This window comes from Pyxicephalus adspersus, chromosome Z (assembly GCF_032062135.1).
Source record: "Pyxicephalus adspersus chromosome Z, UCB_Pads_2.0, whole genome shotgun sequence".
Taxonomy (NCBI): Eukaryota; Metazoa; Chordata; class Amphibia; order Anura; family Pyxicephalidae; genus Pyxicephalus; species Pyxicephalus adspersus.
The window spans coordinates 10,778,638-10,785,878 of NC_092871.1; the positions used below are offsets into that span (position 1 = coordinate 10,778,638).

At 41.2% G+C, this 7,241-nt stretch overlaps 1 protein-coding gene across 1 annotated transcript in view; it reads right to left on the reverse strand.

The window, feature by feature from the left end:
• Positions 1 to 4,863, reverse strand: part of NEU1 (neuraminidase 1) — a 20,759-nt gene extending 15,896 nt beyond the window's left edge. Inside the window, exon 1 of the mRNA XM_072429539.1 lies at positions 4,695 to 4,863. The gene's annotated coding sequence lies outside the window, so the exon portion shown is untranslated. The remainder of the gene's footprint in view (positions 1 to 4,694) is intronic.
• Between the last annotated feature and the right edge of the window lie 2,378 nt (positions 4,864 to 7,241).

Here is a 7,241-nt window from a genome sequence, read left to right on the forward strand (position 1 = left end):
CGGATGGTGGTTGGGTGCCGCTTCGTTTTCAATAATGGATCATGTACTCGCGGGCCACTGAAAACACCGCCGCGGACCGGTAGTGGGCCGCGGCCCGGTGGTTGGGGACCGCTGTTTTGGCTGATCAATATATAGAAGTGCTTTTCCGATGAGATTCTGATATCTCAAGAAAGTCCATGTACCGGCTGAAACAAAGAGTGCACGTTTATGAAATAAAAAGATGATCCGGATTGCGCCTTTGACAGTGATTGCCGTTAACACCTTCTCTGTATATCTCTATCCTTCCCTATTTTTCGTTAGGATTCTTATTTTCTGAACTTGACTCTTTCCTAAGAAGCATAAACACCTCAAAGCGGATCAGAACTTGGCCGAGCTCGCAGGGTTTTGTACACGGATTCTCAGGAGGCCTATCATGGCTGTAGATGTAGAATCGTGGATTGTGATATAGTTGAGATAATACACTTTATCAGATGTTTTTTTTTCAGCATGGTTTACATTTGACTTATGGAAGATCTACGTTATTGATGGCTTCTTCTTGCTTTTTATAACATATTTCCCAAACACTTTTGTTTAAAGCTTGCATAAATCAGTGTGAAAAACATATGCTGAAATGAATGGCATGAATGGTGGTAATTCTGTACACAAAGACATCAAAGAGAAAATGTTTATAGATTAGTAAAGCTCAGCGTGTCAGAGCAGGCAGCGGCTGGGGGTAGAATAATCTCAGCTTGGCTCCGCAATGGTCCTAATGCCAGTTGTTAGCCCTGTTCGGTGTGTATATTGGGTTGTAGAACTGTTGGCTGAATCACTATGCTGACCCAACCTCCAAGTCCCATGTTAATGAGAGATAAATAGAAAGCTCTTACTAGTGGTAGCGTCATCACTACTTATGTCACCCACATCTCCAAAAGGGATTTTCCCATTCTGTAGCACACAAATGTGCCAAAAAAGGGTGATTGCTAGCAATGCTGACGTTTTTTTTTTATTGCAGGATAAAAAAAAAACTAAGGGTTTGACCCCCCGGCCATATTGTGATGAAGAACCCCTTTGATTGTATTGTTGACCATGTCCATCAAGAAAGAAAGTCAGAATTTAGACCGGTCCCCAATGCAAGAAGAAAAAAGAGATTAACAGAGACATCTGTTCCAGGAACAAAAATAGTCACTCTAACTTTGAGAGATTTCCTCTCACTTCCTATTGGGCAGTAAATAAAGAGAAAATGACCCAAATGGTGCACAACATGGGTTATAACCCTTCCTTACCTTACTGAAAAATATATTTGGTTTCACAAACACTTGAAATCTCAATTCTCATTCTTCTATTGTTTTACTAATTATAATCGCCCTGTAACTCTGTGGCTTAAATAAACGCTTATGAAAGATCTACTTATACCAAACCATGCCAACCCAATGACGTAGAACTTGTTTAACCTGTAGCACCAACTTTAGCTCGCTGCCCAGGGAGATTAAATAGCTGTTGATGACTGGCACTAAATCCCTGGCCTGGCTTGGCCCTGAAGCAGCCATTTATGATACAATTACTGAACAATCTCCTATTGATTCTTGAAGCTGATATGGCCGACATTAATTGCAGGTATTTAGGATCAGAATATCTAACCATTGCCTGCTAGCTGTGTCCTCCTCGGCATCGAACCTCATACCAGCTTTTGGTCAGAGGGATTTGTTCTCCATTGGCTTGTACTGGTCCCAGAAGGCTGATCGAGTTTTGTTATATATAAAATTGTTTCCAGTACTTCCCTTCAACTGAATCGTCCTAGAGAGCTGATTCAAATCAGAACTTTCATTTTTTACCTGTGCAGAGCCCTCCATCCACCCGCAAGCTGAGCCTTGACTTCTCTCTTGTGTCCCGCACTCACCATTTCTTCTACCTTCCTTCTTCCAGGTCCTTCTTCACGTCATTCGATGCACTTCGGGTTCGGGTGATAAGTCTTCCTCCACTGCACAAGTGTAAGAATTCTTTTTTAATTACAGAAATCTCCCTGATGACAAATCACTGATCTCTGGGATGCAATGAAGGAGCTTTGGAATATGAGATGTTTGTATCCCAGGAAGCTGCAGATTTCCCCTTTAGTAAGAACGGGAGCAGACCCTCCCAAAAAATAGTGGAAATAAACTAAAAAAAATTCTTTTGCAGCTCTGTTCATACCTCTGGAGGTTTTCTGGGTGGGGTCCTGGAACAGAGGAAGCGACGGCATCTTCTTTCCCCCTTCTTCTGCCTACTAGAGGGGACCCCCCAAAACTTAAGGTAGAAATAAATATAAATATAAAAATAAAAAATTAGCTCTGTCGATCTCTCTGGTTTTCTGGATGGGGTCCTGCGTCATCCTGAAATCCTCCTTCAGAGGAAGCAGGTCCTTCTGCACATGCTCAGTAGAAGCAGCCATAAGCCTCCTGTAAACCATGACATATGTATCCCAGGAGGCTCTGCGCTCCCTGCCGCGGCAATAAAGACAGAAGGGGAGGGCCTTCGTCATCTGTCATCACTGTGATTGGTCAAGCAGACGATCATCATCACTGTGACTGGTCAAGCAGACGATCATCAACACTGTGATTGGTCAAGCAGACGATCATATCATAAGGATCCTACGTGAATATGCTGATCATATTGATCCATAAAACACCTTCTGCCTGCCAGCAATCAAATCGTTGGATAGATTATAACTTGTTGATGGTAAATCTTTGATTATATTCCGCCCCACCTTGCTGTTGTCACCAGATGGATTGCAGAATATGGACGATTAAACTAAACATATCCTAGGTAATAATAATGAGAAATCTCCTTTAGGCTTAGTCTACACGGACGTTTTTCCCCAGAGTATAACCTGAGGCTTTAAAAGCCCACATTTGACATCCCATGCATTCCAAGGGGCTAATCTACAGCAAGATGTTTCCTTGAGGCAAGTTTATGAGCAACGTTTAAAAAATTAAAATGCACTCCCACTCCCACTGAATTTAGCTTTTAAGCTTTTTATGAAAAAGCTTCCATTGAAAACAATGGGGGTTTCCTTTATTAAGGAGACTCCCAGATCTCCACCACCCCACCTTGGGGAATGATTCCCACAGCTGCATTATGATATGAGCACAGCCATGGGACCCCTCATGTCATGATTGCAGCTGTGGTTACCATAAACACACACGTTCAACGCTTATGTAAAATTGCAGAATTGTAGAACCAGTCATAGGCATTTATAAAAGTTTTTTAGCATTTTAAAGTCAAGCTTTAAAACGCTTGTAAAAGTGCAAAAACGCATATAAACGTGGTAGGAACATTTAGCCTTTATACAAGTGTTTTACAAGCTTGACTTTAAAATGCTAAAAAACTTTTTTAAACGCCCATGATGCATTTTACCGCAAATTGCCGCGATTTTACATAAGCAATTATAAAAGTCTACTTTTAAACCTTTCAGGGAATGAGAACAGGAGTACGTGAATCCCCTTTTTCATTCCCTAAAAGGGTTATAATATGTGTAAAAAAAAAGGACGAGGCTTTAATGTTAAATTATTTTATGAAATGTGTGTGTGTTTGTGTAACTAAACGTTTTATTTATTTATTTATTTTCAGATTATCCCAATGACAGGATGATTCCCACATTGCAATCCTGACATGAGCACAGCCCTGGGAATCCTGCTGACAGTGAGGGATCGCAGGGCACTAGGGGTTAAATGAGGACAAGGCTCTCCATTCACCTCTAGTGCTCTGTGATTGGCTGAGAAAAATGAAACCCTGATGACAGCTCAAGCATCATCAGGATTTCCCTTTTCTCAGCCAATCAGGGAGCAGAGCAATCAGCGGAGCTTTACTATGCTGACAGCTCTGCTCCCCTGATTACTCCGGCAGCCCTAGATAAGCTGTAGTATGTGTTACAGATACAGAACACGTCTCAGCCAATCACAGAGCACTAGAGATGGGCACAAGTCTCTCCATTCATGTCTAGTGCTGAAAGGCTGAGAAATGTAAAACCTCAGCCAATCACAGAGCACTAGAGATGAATGGAGAGCCTTGTCCTCATTTAACCCCTAGTGCCCTGCGATCCCTCACTGTCGGGAGGATTTCCAGGGCTGTGCTCATGTCATGATTGCAATGTGGTAATCATCCTGTCACTCGGATAACCTGTAATAAAAAGTTTAGTTACACAAACACACACATTTAATAAAATACTTTACCAATAAAGCCTGTTTTATTTTTTACACATATTTTAACCCTTTCAGGGAACATGTAAGGGGTTTTATGTACCCCTGTACTCATTCCCTGAAAGGGTTAAAAGTAAACCTTTTATAAACGCTTATGTAAAATCGCTGTAAAACCGGTCATAGGCATTCATAAAGTTTTTTGCATATATAAAAGTTTTTTTAGCGTTTTAAAGACAAGCTTTAAAACAGTTGTAAAAGTGCATACAAACAAATATAACCGTGGTAGGATTGTTAAGCGTTTTTAAAACCCTTCGTGTAGACCCAGCCTTGGACCTGCAGACAAACACTGGGATTGTATGCAATAAAATACATTGTATGCAATCAGAGGGATCCACTTATAATTACAGAATGTGTGTTAGTATAGCCAGCATAGTCCTTCTATAACAACATTCACCCATAGATTGGTCTATGATAGCTTTAGCATAAACATATTCACCCTGTATAGACAGAGGAGATTATAATGCCAGCCCCCCTCCCTTGTACCTGCATATAAGGTGCACAGAATGCTGAGCCCAGCACTGCCAGGATAATGGTCCCCCAGCAGCTGGCTGTCCTCCTGCAGTCCATGTTGGTGTCACCGCCCCGGAGTCCGGAGGAATTCTCTACATCGGTGTCCCCGGGAACAGCTTCCTGGTTTTTCCACTCACGTGACCGTATCCGGGTCAGCTGATCACTGGGAGTCATGTGCCGCCCACCCCTGCTCGCTATTGGCTGCTCACTTGTTACATTGTCTTATTAGAATCATCAAAACATTCATCTGCAAAGATAGGGGAAAGAGATGAGCGAAACCTGAGATGGCACAAGAAGAAGGAAAAATAATAACATTCTGCTTTGTATTTGTTTAAAGAAATATCCATTACCAGGCTCTAATGTTAAAATAAATCTTAAGCAATCTTTGTGCCAATAGGGAGATTTCTCCAAACTTCCTGTTCTGTAAACACAACAGGAAGTGAAGAGAAATCTTTGAAATGGACAGATGTCAGAAAATGATGGATTATTTCACCTCTGGCCCTGTCCTGGTGGTAAATCACTTTTTTAGATTTGTGATCACTTTTATTTTGCTGTGAATTGGCAATCATGATAATTAGATATAGTGAACATAGACTGCAATAAAACCTGACAGAGGTTCTATCACCTTGCCAATATATTTACAAAATGTGGTTTTAGGTATAGCTTCTTCCAAAAGCTTTATTTCTTAGTTGGTTTGGATTATTAAATGTTATTATATGTACATCTATTGTTTTTTTATTTTGCATTTCTTTACCTGTAGCAGCCTCTTGTATGTAGATTGGACATCTTCATTGTCCAGACACTGAAGTGACATTTTATAGGATTTTCCTTGAATCCTATGTTACAGGTTAGAAAGGAGGATGAGGAGCTGGGCCAACATAGACAGGCGTTTGACACTTCCAGGGCTATGGTGTGTAATAAGGGAGAAAGCAATAAAGGAATGGACTCATCACTTTTTCCAGCTTATTTAAGGGAACCTTGCATGAGAAGACACTGGGTTGTATTTATAAAGCAGTGAATCTGACATTCCCTGGTGGAGAATGAATTACTTACATGGAGCTGGAGGCAGCAGGGAAAGTGTTTACTTGCAGTGCTTTCCAATTTTTTTACACCTAAAAGCCGGGAGAATGTAACTAATCTGTGCACAAAAGTTACATAATCAGTGGCGGTCCAATGGCCCAAATGGATCACAGTAAACCCGGAAGAGTTGGCAGCACAGATGACGGCTTTGGGGGGGATTATTATTATTATTATTATTAAACAGGATTTATATAGTGCCAACATATTACGCAGCAATGTACATAATTCAGGGGTTGCAAATGACAGACAGATACAGACAGTGACACAGGAGGAGGAGCGGACTCTGCCCCGAAGAGCTTACAATCTAGGATGTGGGGGAAGTATCACACAATAAGAGGGGGATATGGAATGGTGGGAAGAAGTGAGAGTTTTACCAGACAGAAGAAGATGGGTAGGCAAGTCTGAAAAAGTGTGTTTTGAGAGCTCCTATAAATGGGCAGAAAGTAGGAGCAAGCCGAATAGGACGAGGAACACCATACCGGAGAGTCGGGGCAGCTCTAGAAAAGTCTGGGAGCCGTGCGTGTGATGCGGTTATGAGATGCACCAGGGACAGAAGCCTGGAGCTGTCATTGTTTCAGGTAACTGCAGATAACTATGTACAATAATTGGCAAGTAAGCAGCATCTATTTTCCAACTATGGAAGAAGCTCAACACCCACCAATGAGTTTAGTTCGGCTTTAAAATTCTAGATTTGTGTTTTCAATTTTTAAATTGATTTGGGAGAGTTTAGGAAGAAGAGAAGCAGAAATAGCCAATCGGTTGTTGTAACAAGTTGGAGGTATTTGTGGGACTACAAGTGTCAGGAAGAGTTAAAGAACAACACTCGGGCACTGCTTAATTAACCCCCCTGGCAGTATAATTATGTCAGTATTTTACACCAAAAGCAGTACATTGTTTTGCATGGAAATGTATTTTACATTGTAGGCCTATAATTCTTAGGCATAACTCACCGAAATATGTCCAATATTTAATAATAAACTTTAAATAAAAAAAACTCAAAAATCTGTTAAAACAAGGGGGCATAAAAATACAAAAACCTATAATATAACTGTACAGTAGCATAAATAATTTAATGATTACTTTCTATTGGATTCAGTACAGGTATTTTGTATTGAATCCAATACAAAATATTTTTTTAATTTCCCGCCGCGCCTCCCGCATGCCCCAATGTCATCACGAACTCCCGGGGAACGGCAGTGCACTTGCTGGCAGAAGATCGGAAGAGGACGCGGCCCGTGGATGGGATCGTTCATGCAGGACGCTGATGGGACCAGGTGTTTTTTTTTTCTGGAGAGGATATACTTTCATCAGTGAAGCTGGGTGATCCAGTAAACCTGGAATGGATTTCGTCAAAGTCATTTGCTAATAAATGTTTTGAATCCTGGACCAGATCAATTCCTGGTTTGCTGGTTCACCCAGCTTCACTGATGAAAATGTATC